Source organism: Macaca fascicularis, chromosome 1 (assembly GCF_037993035.2).
Source record: "Macaca fascicularis isolate 582-1 chromosome 1, T2T-MFA8v1.1".
NCBI classification, from domain to species: Eukaryota; Metazoa; Chordata; class Mammalia; order Primates; family Cercopithecidae; genus Macaca; species Macaca fascicularis.
In genome coordinates, this window is record NC_088375.1 from 212,881,664 (window position 1) to 212,898,562 (window position 16,899).

The 16,899-nt window shown below is 54.1% G+C and overlaps 1 long non-coding RNA gene across 1 annotated transcript in view; it reads right to left on the reverse strand.

Moving 5' to 3' along the window:
• Nucleotides 1-4,864: 4,864 nt before the first annotated feature.
• The window catches only part of LOC123570181 (uncharacterized), a 52,820-nt gene continuing 40,785 nt past the window's right edge, over nucleotides 4,865-16,899 (reverse strand). Inside the window, exon 3 of the long non-coding RNA XR_006694188.3 lies at nucleotides 4,865-5,210. This is a non-coding gene — a long non-coding RNA (uncharacterized lncRNA). The remainder of the gene's footprint in view (nucleotides 5,211-16,899) is intronic.

Below are 16,899 nucleotides of genomic sequence, written 5' to 3' on the forward strand. Positions count from 1 at the left end.
CTCGTGACCTCCTGCTTGCTCCTCTGGAAGTTCCTTTGCTATGGTGGCTGAGAACAAGCCAGGCACTTGTCTGTCTCCCACGCTGGACTGGAGGGTTCCTGGACCACCAGGATTTGAAACTGGATCATCTCAGCATCTCCAGTATCAGCCCCAGGGTCTCCCACAGTGAGAGGCTTACAGAGAGTGTGTGAAATGGGGACATTGGATCCCTATTCCAGCCCTCGGCCCAGGGACTCTAGGCCAGGGTGCCCCAGCTTTGGGACAATCAATGGTTCTCTGTTATGGGGGCTATCTTGTTCATTGTAGTATGTTTAGCAACATCCCTGGCCTCTACCCTTATCAATGCCAACAGAATGGCGGGGCACACGAACACAGCCAGTTGCAACAACCAAAACTGTCTCCAGACATTCCCAAAAGTCTCCCGAAGGGCAAAATCACCCCTGATTGAGATTCACTGCCCTAAGCCAAGGGCATCCCCCAAGTGAGAAGGTCTTCTTCCCTCCCTCACTCTGTGTGGCACAGCATGGAAACCAGCACCCGCTCTCCAGCGGCCTCAGTCTCCACAGCCCAGGATGGGTCAATGCCATTAGCAGCAGCTCCAGCTGGAGGGACCGGCGGGAGGGGAGGGGAGGAGGAGGAAGAATGTGGCCACAGCTGCAAGGCCCAAAAGTGCTGAGGAGACACGAAGACGAAGACGTTTCCCTGTGAGTCAGGACCCAGGAATGTGTCGCCCAGAGTGGCCACGAGCCAGAGCCCCCCACACGCCACCCCCATCCACCCCCAGGGCATCTGCCTTTTATTAGAACAGAAAAAGCGGCAGGTGCCAGGTCTCTGAGAGCCCATTAAGGACCCAATAAACTCTACGGAGGGGGCACTGAGCCCCTGCTGAGTCCCTGTAAAGGAGGCCCCTGCCCCAGTCCAGCCCAGAAAAAGGAGCACAGGCTTCAGTGGACACCGGGGGCTTCCACCCAGCTGTGTTGCGTCCTGACTCTACCACCCCAGCCTGGTCGCCTGGGCTCCCCAGCGTGCGTTTCCTTCTTTTTCAAATTACTGTTTTTTAATCTTTGTTTGATGAGGGTTTTTAACATTTTTTGGCTTGGAATGAAACCCAACACATCACAAGCTCGCTGTCTTGCCCTTCCCCACATGAGTCACCAGCATGAATAGCTGCCCAGGAGCCCTCTATGGGCCTCAGTTTTCACATCTGTGTAGTGGGGCTCACCCATGCGTCTTCCCCACAGGGTATTTGGGAAGGCGTTGAGAGAATATGGGTCTTTCTTCTCCTTTCCCTTCCATCCCATTCCTCATTTTAAGGCAGACCTAGCAAGCCCAGTCCCCCAAATCACTTCCCTCCCTCATCCTCAGGGCTCTACCAGCACCTCCCAAGCTCCCCGTAGCCCACCCTAGGTGCTCACAGCCCCCAGCTCCTCCTCCTGGTCCTGTTTCCACAGGCTCCCACCTGGACTCTCAGAACAGCTTCGAAGGCCATGCCTCCTCCAGGAAGCCTGTCTGCATGACACATTTCCAACACAAATCAAGTGCAACACTTCAAGAAGCATCTCCATGGACCCGTGACTATCCCTGCACCAAGCAGAGACCAGGCGCTCTGTAAACACTTGATCATTTAATCCCCACATCACAGCCAGGAGGCAGGAACTGCTCTCCCCAACTTCCAGATGTGGAAACAGAGGCTCAGAGAGGTTGAATGACATGCTCACGTCTCCTGCATTTTCCACAGTGCCAGGAGGCCCAATTCGATTTTTCAAAAGCTGTATATTCACTTTTCAGAAATTACACCAGTCATTCACATGCACAGCAGAAACTTCTGATTTTTTATTTTTTATATTATTCGTTTGGATTATAAATTTCTTCTTGCTTAATGAAACCCTTTGTGAAGCAAAATAACTTGGATGAAGAAACTGCTTATCGATAGATGATAGACTTGATACAGAGACAGTTAATATTGATATGGAGACAGCTCCTGCACACACAAACGCACACACACGCACACACACATAACCCTGAAATCATGTGGCCCCAGGACATTTCGGGAACTCGCCAGCCCCCTGCATCCCCTCCTACTTCCCGGGGTGTCAGTGTGGCTTGAGGAAAGGCAAGCTCCCCTCCTGACTTGGTCTTCCTCAGGCCTCTGGACCTAGAATTATATCTGCAGCCTCCTTCTTATACCCAGCCCTGGATCCAGCTTTTCATTAGCTAGTAAATGGAGATCTTTCATATTGAAAACTCTGGGGGCAAAGGAAGGCAGCCATGGGTGTTCTGGACCAAGTCCTGGGCTCCAAAGCAGGAGCCCTTCGGCCCGGCCCTGCCTGCAGGAGGTGCTGGGAGTCTTAGGTCCAAGGCCCCTCCCCTGGGAAGTGCCCCTTCCTCCCACAGAGCCTGCGGCCCTCTCCCAGCCGACCCTGGCCCCAGCCTGTAGACCCCCATGACTATGGGGTGTGCAAGGCATCATCCTTTGCTTTTATCGTTTCATCTAGGAGTGCCCGTGTCCTCATTTCACAAATGGAGCAGTGGAGGCTCCAGAGAGGTTAAGCCGTGTCTCCACGGCATGGGGCGTGGATTGGATGGATGGCCTGGGAGCTCCTCCCCGCTGCCCCACACCCAGACCTTGCCAGAGCCAGGTCCAGTCTCACCAGCTTCCCAGAAGCCCTGGCTCAACAGGGCTCCGTGAGAGCTTATGCCCAAGACAGCTTTTCCCCAGGGTCCAGGCCGTGCCAAGAAGGCGGCCAGCACCCGCCGGGGAGGCTGCAAGGCAGGACAGGAGCCCAGCGTCCTCAGGGGCTCTCTGTCCATGCTCACACTCTCGCTCTGCGCCTCTGGCAGGCATTGCCGTCAGCAGCAGCCCGGTGGGTCCTGGCAGAAAGGCCAGGGCAAGCAGAGAGTATCAGCTGCTCTCCTGGCCTCGACTCAGGATCAGAACGGGCCAGCCCTGGGGGGCCACCTGCACCCATCATGACCACTGCTTGCCCTCCCATGCTCCCTCTCTCCCAAGGGCTTCCACTCTCATGGGCTGTGCTCTAGGGGCAAATTTGCCTTCTGGACCACCTAGTGATCATGTAATATCCCCAGTGTCACTAACCCAGAATGCTCGAACCATTCTTTTTACCCTTATGAATTCTTCCCTTCATCTTAAAATGTCTGAACCAGCCCCTCTGTCCCTAGAACCTTTGAGCATGAGGATCTTTTCCTTTCTTGCCAAGAAGATGGAAACCCCCAGCTGGATAAGACCTGAAATCTCCAAATCTCCAAATGACACCAATGAGGACACTGAGGCCCAGAGAGGGAGAGTGACTTGCCCAAGGTCATACAGTGAGATGCTGGCAGAGCGATGACAAGGACCCCTAAGCATTTCCTCTGTCCCTGCCTGTGGGTCTGGAGCCTCCAGTCCCTAGAGCAAGGGAGACTTTCTCTGGGGCCCTGGCCCTGCCTTCCAAGTCTGCCCACCAGGGATCAGGAAGAGGTGCCCCGCCCCCGCCCTCTGTAACGGTCCACGGGCCAGGGCCTATGTTCCAAGGCTGTAGCAGGGGCAGGAGGCACCCCTTCCCCCAGTCAGGGTGCCTGGGCCTCCAGTGCCACCCCCGAAATAGAGCAGCTCTCAGCCCAAAGATCAAGTTGCAGCCTCGCTGTCCAGATGGGGCGCCTGGCAGGGCGGGAAGCGCTTCCCCCCGCCAACGCTGCCCCCACCTGCTCCCCCATCACATGTCAGCACTTGAACCAAGCCTTAAATCACAGCCTCCCCTGGAGGACCCAGCCTTTTCTGGAGGCTGTGGGGACAAGAGCAATGGGTGCAGTGTCTGGAGCTGGGGAAGGGGGACGTTAGTAACCAGAAGAAATGGTGATGGGGGGTCCCAGAGGGGAGACTGATTTAAGGGTTCTTGTACTGTTGGGGATATGCCCTGTGGCCTTAGAAGAGCCATTTGTCCTTTCTGAACCTCAGTGTCCTTGTCTGTAAAATGGGGAGAGTGCTTCAGTTCATGTAGAGGCTGCGAACAGAGAAAAGTCTCCACCCTCAAGGAGTCCACGTTCCATGGGTCAGCAGACTCTGGCTCAGGCAGTGGGGCTCTAGAGCCCGTGTTAACAGCCAGTGGGCCATATGCCAGCGGGTGCTGGGAAGCCAGAAAACGGGTTGCCCTCTTTTATTTAGAGTGGTCCAAGAAGGCGTCATCAAGGATCTGAGCAGGGGTCTCTACCCTGGCTAGGAGGGATGGGGGTTATGGGTGGGGCCACAGGAGGCATACCCCTCTGCCACCCCGAGGCTCTAGGGGTGGAACTGAGTTTTCTGTTGCAAGTGTCCAGCTGGACTTTGCCCAACAGTTCCCATTCCCCTAACACCCAGCAGTGCCTGGCCCCTGCAGTTCAGAGGAGCCCAGCTAGCAGGAGCCTGGACAGCCCAGGAGTCCTGTACTCCAGCCCTAAGACAACAGGAAGAGGCTGGTGTCCCTTATGGCTTCTCAGTGGGGTCCTGGGTTGTGAGCAGGAGGCTGTGGTGTGAAGTCCCCAGCTTCAAGGATGCCCCTGCATGACAGGGTTGGGGCCCTGGAGCTTCAGGGGTGCTGGTGTCTGCAGCGGGTGGATGCTGTGACAGTCCCACAGTGAGGGGCCCCTTTCTCTTAGGGGCCACAATCCCAATACTCCAGGGGCCGAGAGCAGTAGTGACACACCTGACCTTCCCAGCCATGACCCCATGTCATCCCCCAGCAGCCCTGCGAGGGTACAGATGAGGGCATTTACACTCAGGGAGGCTGAGTCTTGCCCAAGGCCACACATCTGGGAAACAGCAGATGTGGCTGAGTCCAAAATTCACATGTTTTATTTCTTAGGGGAAAAATACAAATCTTATACTTCGTTTGTTGTCATTAAAGCACTTGTTTATTCAGTCTCTTTTTCATTTAAAGGTTTTCTTAGTCGCTTTTTCAAAACACAAAATAACAAATGCACATTGGAACAAGTGACGCAGCGTTGTGTCAGCTGGTCATTGCTTCCCCAGCTCCCAGTGTTGGCAGGCTCAGGCGTCTCCTTCCAGGCCTTTCTCCAGGTCCAAGCATCCTCTTCGCCCTCAGGGTCTACCTGCCTTCTGGATGGTTCTTTCCTTCTTTGGCACGGGAACACTTCCAAAGAGCCTACTATATGCCAGGCTTTGTCATGAGTGCCGAGCTGGGCAGGCTCAAGGCAAAATCCCACCTTTCTGGAAACTGTGAGGACAAGCGCACAAACAGGTAAATGCAAGGCTATCAGCTCCACAGAACAGGGAATTCGGGTGTGCTTATTCACGGCTGCACCCTCGGCTCTTAGAGTGGGACCAGCCACGCAGTAGCTACTCAATAAATGTGTGTTGGTTGAATGAATGAATGAATGAATTTGCTGAGATGAAGAATCCAGAATGTGGAGCCAGTCTAGGGGGAAGTTGATGTTGAACTTGAGATCCCTGTGGGCCACCGAGGGAGGAGGGCAGGGGTCAGCCACCCTGCGGTGTTGGATGTCAGAACTTGGAGTGTGGCAAAGAAATGCAGCAGGAAGAAGTGTCCCTTTGGCTCAAACTCAGCTGCTCCACCCCCATCCCTTCCCAGGGTACAGACGGGAGGGTCTGAGCAAGGCCCCCTCCCATCGAGCCCCTCCAGCCCCAGACTGGCCAGCCCTGCCTCCCTCCCTCTCCTAAGCCGCCCCAACAAAAGCTGCCGTTGTAGGAGCCGGGACCATTGTAATTAAAAAGGAAACATAATAAAGCCCCTCTCTGAAGCCAAATCCCATCCCTAGAGCAGACGCCCGGGCCCGCCCCTCACTGCCCACTGAGGACACATGGCCCCTTTGTGTGCCCCGGGTGAGGGCCACTCCTGCCCTGCCCCACCCGGTCTCTGCCCACCCTCCCCTTCCTTCCCTAGCACTCTGATGGCCCAGTATCCCTGCTGAGAGAACCTGGCCTCCTTTTTTTGCAGGGGGGAAACTGAGGCCTGAAAAGGCAGAGCCTGGACCTAGGCCTCCTGACTTCCAGCCCGCTGCTCCCTCAGCCCAGCATCTGCCCAGAGGGAGCCGTCTCTCCTGGGATCCATGCCCCAGAGCAGGGGTCCCAGAAAGACAGTAAAGAGCCTCTTCTCACACAGCTGAGCTCCAGGGACCTCTGAGAGACCGGGTGCTGAGGCCCAGAGAGGTTTGATGGTCCTGAGGCCACACAGCAGGGCAGAAGCAGACCTAGGACAAAGCTCCAAGTCTGCACAACTCTCTGTATGGAGCCACCAGCTTGTCCTGAGCACAGAATCTGTCAGGGGCCCTGAAGGACTCGGCCTCCGAACGTCGGCGTCAGGTCTCTGGGCAGGCTGTAGAAGTGGGTGAGGGATGAGGAGCGCCCCCTGCCTTCCTCCTGCACTGTAGTGAAGACCGCTGCGGGGGAGATTAGAACTCCAGGAGGCCTCCAGAGGTGCAGGACAGGCCTCCCTGCACCAACGCAAGTGGAAGGTTGGCCATGAGTTCTCAGTGAAGACAACAGCCAATCCCCTGTCCTCTGAACTTCTGAACTTCCGGAAACTAAGCAGTGTCTTCTCCCAAACCTGCCAACCCCAGCTACCCCGGCCATCTGAACAGCCTCCGACACGGAGGTCAGAGCTGTCCAGCCGTTTCAACTTATCCCGGGGGACCTCTCCTCCGTCATCCCCAGGTCCTTAGCTGGGATCAGCCCATGGCTAAATGATGGCATTGGCTAAGGTTATCTGTGGTCCTCCCTGCCTCCCCTGTCAGGGATCCTGTTCCAGACTCCGGCTGTCTCCCCCCAGCACTCCCACCCACCTTCTCCCCTGGTTATCAGTAACCCACACAAAGGCGATCACAGCAGCAAAGGCTCAGAGGGAAGCCAGGGGAACACCACAAGCCTTCAAGTGACCAAGGATTGGGTCCCCTTCCTAACAGCGCAATGTTAGGGACGGTGATGGCAATATCTGGGGCATGGTGCCCCACCGCATGCATGGATGGTCACGTCTAGACACTCGTTTGAGACACAGGCACCTCAGGGTGTGCGGAGAAGCAGGACTATGACCAGGAAATGGTTATGTTCACAGCAAGAAGCCACCATTCATGGAGCATCTCCCGGAGGAGCCGTGCTCATGCTGCCTCCTTCAAGCCTCCCTTCCTTCCGGGGAAAATAATCACCATTCCCATTTGACAGATAAGGAAACTGCTCCAGCACATCCGGCCAGGGAGTGGTGGAGTTTGGATTCCAAGTTAGATCTGTCTGGCCCTCACCCTCTGCAAGAGGATGTACAAAATGTCTAACACCCAGCCCGTCCCATCGGACACTGTGACATCAATCCCACCCTTTGCACGGCTAACCCCTTCAGAACTAAGTGGGGGTACAAAGGTACCACTCACCCGCCTGTTCTAGTACATCAGCCAACCCAGAAATTCCCCAAAAGTGTGTGTGCATGTGAGAGTGGGCGTGAGTGTGCATACGTGTGTGCCCGTGTTTGTGTTCAGCAGCATGCTAGACAGGCCTGGGACATGGGACCCATCCATGGCCTGCCATTTCCACCTCTCCCCATGGTCCAACCACCTTGGCCAAAAGGACTGGGGCGGGGATGCTCCTGGGCACCAAGGGCAGGGAGCAGCCAGGAGGGGGGCAACGTGGGCCCCACGCACTCCTGTGCCCCAGGAGCCAGCAAGGGCGGGCAGGGATTAGGCAGATAATGCCTCTTGTAAGAACAAGGGATTGTTGCAAAGGGGAAACTAGAGTGGGGGATTGGGGGGCCAGTTCAGATTTCCCTGGGGGTGAAAACTGAGCCCCCGGGAGGAGGCGCCCTGACTGCCAGGGCCTAATCCCTGTGGTTCTCGCCCAAACCCCAAAGAAGAGGCTGTTCACGGGCAGCAGATTCCTGGGATTCATTAATTCAGGATTTGCAAGAGGGGCTACCCGGCATCCCTCCGACAGGCAGCAACCTGAGCAGGGCAGGTGGGTGCTCGTGGTCAGGGACACCCTGGGAGCCACAGGGAAGGGAGGCTGGGCTGGGAGCCCCAGGAGCCTGGGGGCAGCTCAGGGTCTGCTCTGGCAATGAAGGGAGCAGAATCTACTCCCAACTTTGCCTCACCCCAGAGCTGTTTGCCTGCCTGCCTTCCTCCTTCCTTCCCTCCTTTCTTTCTTTTCTTCCTCTTCTTTTTTTTTTTTTTTTTTTTTTTTGAGACAGGGTCTCACTCTGTTGCCCAGGATAGGGTGCAGTGGCACGATCTCAGTTCACTGCAGCCTCAACCTCCCGTCCCACCTCAACCTCCCGGGTAGCTGGGACTACAGGCGTGTGCCACCACACCCAGCTAATGTTTGTATTTTTTGTACAGACTGGGTTTCAACATGTTGCCCGGGCTTGTCTCAAACTCCTGAGCTCAAGCAATCTGCCCACATCAGACTCCCAAAGTGCTGGGATTACAGGTATGTATGAGCCACCATACCCAGCCACCCCAGAGCTATTTCTGTTTTACCAGTTTTTAGTTACTAGATTTTTCTCCTTCTCTTTATGAGATATAATTTACACACAGTAAAATGCACAGGTCTTAAATGTACAGTTGGATGAGTGTGGCAAGTATCTACACCCAGGTAACCACCATGATTAAGATCTAGAATATTCTGTCACCCTAGAAGATTCCCCTGTACTCCTTCATGTGAGTGCCCTGACCCAGGCAGCCACCGATCTGCTTTCTGTCGCCATAGATCAGTTTTGTGTCTTCCAGAACTTTCGTAAATGGAATCCTGCCGCCTGGCTCTGCAGTAGCTCCAGCCCCATGTTCATGTGAGTGGTTGGGTTTCTGTGGAAGATTTCATCCCAGTTGAGGGCTCCCTGGCTAAAATCAGGGTGCAGACCCTGGGATCTTCCCAGGCCTGAGGATTCTGGACTCCTGTGCATCTGAGTCTTTGGATTCACCTCCTGGATTTTTTCAAAACTTCCACCCGCTTCCTGTCCCAGCCCAGTTCTGTGTCAGTCCCTCCTCCTGTGACTTCCACCTCTGACCTCCACCCCAACCCCCAGGGTCCCCACAGTTGCTTGCCAGCCCCTCCCTCAACCACTCCCACCTCCACCTCTACTCCAGAGCAGCTTTCCAAATGCATAAGCCACTCTCCTTCTAGAATCCTCCATGTCTCCCTATTGCACACAGGAGAAGGTCTGAGCATCTCTGCCTGGCATTCTAGGACCTTCAGGATCTACCCTGTCTCCATCCCTCAAATCTCATCCCTCACACTCTGGGCTCCACCCACAGAACCACTCTAGGCAAAACCAGTGCACCGTTTCTCCCTCTTACTCTCTTCCACGCCTGTACTCATGCCATTCCCTCAGGAGCCGCCCGGAGCCTACTCAATCACTGCTGTCCCAGGAAGCCTGCCTTGAACTCCCCCCCCCAGACTGGGTCATGTTCCCCCCGCACCTCCTGCCCCGTCGCCAGGTCTTCCATGCCAACACCTCCCTGCCTGCACCCCCTCCCCCACCTTGAGTTCCAGCCTCCTGGGATGGTGTCTAGTTCAAATCTGGATTCCAGGGCCCAAGCCAGGGTTGGCACATCATAAATCCAGCAAGGTCCTGCCCTGGCATCTCCCCTTACCCTCCTCAGCCCTGGCCTGCACACACCTGGGCATGAGGTTTGAACTGGACTGGATTGAATTGGCAAGGTGGCACTGGGACACAGCTGAGACCCAGGGTGGCAGAACAGGCAGGAAGGAGGGGGCACATCAGGTTTCTCCAACAACTGGACAGGTCTGGGTTCAAATACTGCCCCAAAGTTGCAGGGCTTGGCAAAGTCACCTCAACCCCTAGGCTTAAATTTCCCTGTCTATAAACGGAGCCTGCCAATAATATCCTCTTCACTGTGTGTGTGTGTGTGTGTGTGTGTGTGTGTGTGTGTGCAGTGTGTGTTTATTTGTATTTTTTAGGATCCATTGACATTCTGTGCTCTAAAGGCCTTGCCATAATGTTGCCTCTGACTGTCACTATTAAGGTGAAAAGAGAGAGGACAAGAGGGAGGGAGAGGTAAGTGTCCCAATGGGAACGAGTAGGAAAGAGGGGATCTCCACCCCTCTAAGACCAGCTGTCTCCTCCCCAGCCTCCAGAATCCCCGCCTCACACACTGAGCCCAGCTTGTCTCATTGACCTCCCACACTGGCCTGCCTGCCTCCCAGCTTGGCTAAAAGCCAAGAGGCTAAACTTAGCAAGTCAGGCAAAATCAGGCAGAAAGCAGGTAAGGCACTGATGTTCATAGCAGCATACTCACAAAAGAGCAAGCCAAAATACAGAAACAACCCATGTGCCTGTCACCAGATGGACGGATAAACAAAACATGGAATGTTCCTGTAATGGAATATTATCCAGCCATGAAAAAGGAGGGAGTGACACACGCTACGACATGGATGAACCCTGGAAACACTGCGCTAAGTGAAAGAAGCCGCATATCATCTAATTTCCCTCACACAAAATGTCAAGAATAGGCAAACGCATAGAGACAGAAAGTGAACCGGCAGTTGCTCAGGGCTGGGGGGTGGAAGCATAGAGGAGTGATGACTAAAGGGTGCACAGTGTCTCTTTGTGGTGACGAAAACGCCCTAAAATTGACAGCGATGGCCAGGCATGGTTGCTCACACCTGTAATCCCAACACTTTGCGAGGCTACGGTGGGAAGACTGCCTGAGGCCGAGCATTCAAGACCAGCCTAGGCAGCAAACTGAGACCCTAGCTCTACAAAAAACAATTTTTAAATCAGCCAGGTGTGGTGGAGTGTGCCTGTAGTTCTAGCTCCTCAGCAGGCTGAGGAGGGGGGATCACATGAGCCCAGGAGGCGGAGGCTGCAGTGAGCCACGATCACACCATTGCACTCCAGCCTGGGTAACAGACAGAGACCGCGTCTCTGAAATAAATAAATAAATAAATAAATAAATAAATAAATAAATTGACAGTGTGGCAATAAATTGGTAGTGGTGATGGTTGAACTGCCTGTAAACATACTAAAAGCCGTTAAACTATATACTTTAAATGGATGAATTATAGGGTATGTGACTTCGAGCTTGATCAAGCTGTTTTAAAAAGAACAGATGTGGCCTGGGTGCAGTGGCTCACGCCTGTAATCCCAACACTTTGGGAGACCAAGGCAGGTAGATCGCTTGAGGTCAGGAGTTCCAAACCAACCTGGCCAACATAGTGAAACCCTGTCTCTACTAAAAATACAAAAAAAAAAGAAAGAAAATTAGCCGGACGTGGTAGCAGACACCTGTAATCCCAGCTACTGAAGAGGCAGGAGTTTGAGAATTGCTTGAACCCAGGAGGCAGAGATTGCACTGAGCTGAGATCTTGCCACTGCAATCCAGCCTGAGCAACAGAGTGAGACTTTGACTCAACAACAACAACAAAAAAAACCCCAAAAAACTAAAGGCTGGGTGCAGTAGCTCACGCCTACAATCCCAACACTTTGGGAGGCCAAAGTGGGTGGATCACCTGAGGTCAGGAGTTCGAGACCAGCCTGGCCAATATGGTGAAACCCGGTCTCTACTAAAAATACAAAAATTAGCCAGGTGTGGTAGCACACGCTTATAATCCCAGCTACTCAGGAAGCTGAGGCAGGAGAATCACTGGAACCTGGGAGGCAGAGGTTGCAGTGAGCCGAGATCGTACCATTGCACTCCATCCTGGGCTACAGAGTGAGACTCCATCTCAGAAAAACAAAACAAAACAAACAAAAAAGAACAGGTAGGGACAGATTGGGAAGTAGGCCTCCAGCTGGGGGACAGACTGATGGCCCCCGGCAGGAAAGTCAAGCCCTGGATTTCACCCTAGCTTCCTTGTTCTCCCAACAACCACGAGGGAAGGTTGTCACCGTACCTATTTTGCAGAGCAGAAAGCTGAGGCTTGGAACGTGCCACCTGAGGTCATGCAGCTGGGATGCTGAGATTCGAAATCAGAGAGAAGGGCCTGGCCCGGGCCTGCCCACCGTGCCCCTCCTTGGGCTTCCCTGACACTCCCAGAATGTGAGGCTGGCATCCCCAGCCTGGCACAGGCCACCCTCCGATAGGCTGGAGGGTAGAGGGAGCGGCCACTATGCTGGCACCAGCCCCAGGCATGTCCGCACAGGTGTGGGCATCCCGGCTCTGCCCCAGCGACTGCCTGGCCCTGCACCCCTGGCCAGGGCCTCATCCCCACCCTCGGGGCAAGCCCAAGCAGCTAAGAACATCTGCCCCGCCTGAAGGGGATCACCCTGGATGCCGGAGGCACCTGGCGCCCCTGGGGTGGCATCTGGGACTGGGCTGGTGGCCGGGCATGAGGGGTAGCAGGTGTGTGGCTCCAGAGGGGACTCAGACCATGTGCATCTGCATGGTGTGTGAGCCCAGCTGCAAGCACATATGTGCGGGTGCGGAGGATGCGCCAGCCCAGGGCTGCGAGTGCGTTTCAGTGTGTCCTGCTGGAAGTGGAGATCGTGGGTGTGCAAGGGATGAGCCTGGGGACAATGAGTGTGCAAATGTGGGATGCCTGGGAGGCAGACGCGAGGGCAACAGTGGGCTGGGGCCTAGTGAGTGTGCGAGTGGGTCTGTCATGAGAGGCGTGTGGCAGGATGCGCACTCGCTCATGTCTCCTCCTCTCAAATGGCTGTCACCCCACAGGGCCTGCCCAGCCACCTCCTTCATTTATTTTTCTCTCCTTCTTGTCTCCCTTCAGGATGTGAGCATCTAGGGGGTGGACACAACCCCCGAGGCCTACCCGCCACTTGTTACAAATTACAAAGCCGTGGGAGAGTGCTTGCCTCTGAGCCTCAGTTTACACATCTGTACAATGAAGATAAAAAAGTTCCTACTGCAGGAGGTTGCTGGGAGACATGGACGAGAGTAAATACAGAATGCAGCGGCCCAATGCAGAGAGTAAATGCAAGAATTCAGCGGCCCAGTGAGTGGAAACATGCGCCCCCACCTCTCCGCTGATTTTGCCCTGGCCACTCCCCTTCCGCCAAGGGCCCTGACAGTTACGGGCTCCAGGCAGCTCAGGGACGTAGGAGACTTCTGGGGTCAGGACTCACCCTCCTGGGCGGGCAAAGGCAGGCCCGGGGCAGCTTCTGGGGAGGTGACGCCCAGAACACCAGGTGTTCTGCCTTGACGAGGACAGGTGAGGATCAGAGGACAGGGTGTGGGCTCAGTACCAACATGTATTCATTCAGCAACCCCCTTCTAGGCACTAACTGTGCCAGGGCCTGCGCCAGAATCTGCAGAGCCCCCAACCCTGTCCGCCAGGTGTCTGGCAAAGGAGGAGGTTTTCATCCAGTGTGGTGTGTGCAGGATGGAATCGCAGAAGCACAGATGAGGACCCCAGAGCCAGCCTGGGGTGGCCCAGTGACGGGTCCCAGAGGAGGGGGCTACGGAGATGGGACTTCTGAGGAGCAGTGAGCCAGGTGTTCCAGGCTGAGGGGACGTCTTGAGCAGAGGCCTGGTGCCACGTGAGCATCCACCTTGAGGTAAGAAATGATGGAGACAGTGCTGGAAAGGCTGTTAGCACCAGCGGCAGGTTAGACATAATAAGGTTAAGTCCTAAGGTTCAGTCCCAGTGGTGAAATCAGATATTGGTAACGATCGTTACTCTCACCCCACCTCAACAGGGGTCTCGTGATTTGCAAAGTGCTTTCATATCTAGGATCTTCCTTGGCCTTTGTTGCAATCCTACCATGGAAGTGGGATAAAAGGCTCACTCATCCCTTTTTACTTTGGCCACTAGGGAGCTCAAAGGCTACGCTGAGCACTTACTGGCAATTACAAAGACAGCGCAGACATTACTTCTCTTTCTACACCTGTACACCTGCTTTTCTCTCTTGTACTTTGATTTTTCTCCTGGTAGTCTTTTTTTTTTTTTTTTTTTTTTTTTTCAGATGAAGTTTTGCTCTTGTCACCCACGCTGGAGTGCAATGGCACAATCTCAACTAATCACAACCTTGGCCTTCGGTTCAGGTGATTCTTCTGCCTCAGCCTTCCGAGTACCTGGGATTACAGGCATGTACCACCACGCCCAGCTAATTTTGTGTTTTTAGTAGAGACGGGGTTTCACCATGTTGGACAAGCTGGTCTTCAACTCCTGACCTCAGGTGATCTGCCTGCCTTGGCCTCCCAAAGTGCTGCGATTACCAGCGTTAGCCACCGCACCCAGCCTCCCTGGCAGTCTTTTGGGGAGTAAGAGGGCAAAGAAGAGGGCAAAGAAGAAGTTGCCACTGATGGCATATTTTGCTGGGGTCAGGGAAGGCTGTGTGCACACACCCTGACCCAACCAGGCACCCAACTCCCTTATTCTCCCACCAGGCTCTCTCCCATCATCCCTTCCAGCAGACCCTCTTTCTAAACTCTGCCTGGCACACTGTCAGCTCCAAAGGAAACTGAGCCCCGGAGGGAGATGTCACCTGCCCCAAACCTCTCAACAAGGCCAGAATCTGAGTCTCTGGAGCCCTGGCTTAGGATAGTGCTACCCTTCACCTACAAGAGCAGCCCTTCACCCCCGTGTGACGGGGAGTATGTCACTGAGCCTCTCTGAGCCCCCGCTCGAAGCTGGCTTCCACACTCACAGGAAGTTGCTTAAGGAGCTTAGAGGCGTGTTCAATGCTGATTGACTTTAAGCAAAGCAGAGCCCCTCCCTCTATTTCTACTTTGAAAGGAAACAATTTTCGGCTCCCAAGGCTGAGAGGAAGGTGTCCAAAGAGCCCTGGCTATGGGGCCACAGGACAGTGGCTTCTCCTTTCTGTGCCCCAGTTACCTCATCTGCAAAATAGGGAGGAGCGTGCTCTCCACACCCACGCACTCTCCTTCCTGGACTTCACACAGAGGACCTTCATTCCATCCTTCCCGTAATGACAGAAGGAGCTGGTGCTGTGCCCATTTTACAGATGAGGATACTGCAGCCTAGGCCACACAGCTCCCAGGTCTGAGTGAACAGCCGAGGTTCTTCACCGCGACGCCACACCACCTCTCAGAAAGGACAGCCTCCTGCACACAGCAGCGGGTACCTAAGGGTCAGGGACCTCTGGGTCCCCATGGTCCAGAACCTAAGAAGGAGGGTATTAGCCCCAAAGAGGCGTGGACCCCACCCTGGGAGCTGCTGGGCTGGGCATCACTCCAGCAGGGTCCCACCGGGGCCGTGTCGGCCACATGTGATGCAAAGTAATGACACAGCCTAATGGGAGAAGGTGCCAAAAACATGTGTATGTACAAACCAGCTGCCACCCAGCCAAACTGCAGCCCAGGATGGTTGCGAAACTCAGCCTGGCAGGTGGACCCTGGAGGTAGCTCCCAGGCGGGTACTGGAGCCCAGGCTGGCACCATCTGAGCCATGGATACCAAGGGCTGAGCAGGGCCACTGCAGGCAGGCAGGTGACACTCAGGGGCAGGCCCCTAGGGAGAGCCGGGCGGAATCAGTCCCATGCTGCTGGTTCTGGGCTCCCTGGTCTTCCTGCTGTGAGGCTGGAGGCAAAGCAGGATCCAAGGGAGCCCTTTCCGGCCTTTGAGGCTCTGTCTGCCTCCATCTCATCAAAGGTCAAGTCCAGCCTTCCTTGTGGGGAGAAGAAGAGGACAAAGGAAAGGTCAGGACTTGGAACACATCTTGGCTACCCTCTCACCCAGACACCCACCGATCCAGGAACCCTTCCAAGGTCTGCCGCTCATTATGACTCTGAGAAAATGACTTCATCTTCCTTGTACCTCAGTTTTCACAACTGTAAAATGGAGACAATAACAGTGCCACCCTCACAGGGCTGCTGTGAGGAGGCAACATAAGGCACGTATAGCCTGACAACGGTATAGCCTGGCATGCAGTGAGGTCTTGCTAACTGTTAGCCAGCGGTGTGCTGGTAAATGCTCACACACAGGGTGGGGCATGGTGGCTCATGCCTGTAATCCTGACACTTTGGGAGGCCGAGGTAAGCGGATCACTTGAAGTCAGGAGTTCGAAACCAGCCTAGCCAACGCGGTGAAACCCCGTCTCTACTAAAAATACAAAACTTAGCCGGTGTGGTGACAGGCACCTGTAATCCCAGCTACTCGGGAGGCTGAGGCAGGAGAATCACTTGAACCCAGGAGGCGGAGGCTGCAGTGAGCCACGATCACGCCACTGCAATCCAGCCTGGGTGACAGAGTGAGAGTCTATCTCAAAAATAAATAAATAAATAAATAAATAGAAATAAATGCTTAACAGTAGGCTTCTGGGGGTATGAGGGGTCCTGGTTTTATAGCCCTGCCCAATTTCCATGGTACAAATACCCTCACCACCACCACTATCAAGCCACCAACACAACATCCCAGAACGCGAAGCTGGGGAGAACTGAGAACCGGCACGCTCCTGCATAGATAGCGTTTCCACCCTACATGAAAATGGAAGATTTTAGCACTAAGAGACGTTTATAGGCAGACATTTAGAGGAGGCTAGCAGAAGTTTCTTACACCCTTAAAGTAAAAAAGAACCACTATTATCTATTAAGAGAATAGATAATAGTACAATTATAGAGAGAATCTATAAGAGAAGACATAATAGTACAAATCTGTAAGAGACAGAGAATAGATAAAAGTACAATCTATTAAAAAATAGATAATAGTACAATTATTAGGAAGTAGTGAACTGAGTGTTTATTATCTTTGTAACATGATTTGTTCAATTGCAAATTTATAAAATTTAACTTTTGGTGATAGCTGTCCGTAACAGCCGCTTTGCAAATTCCTGAGAATTCGCCAACCGGCTCTTGCAAGCCGGTGCAAGCCAGCTCCAGCTCACCCCTGATTTTACTATTCCGATTCTATCACACCTCCTTGTTTTCACATAAGCCACTTCTTCTGCTTGGAATACCCTTTTTTGTATGCCTTTTCTCTTGGCAAACTCCCACTGTTTCCCCAATAATCTAGATAATTCTGTGAAGACAC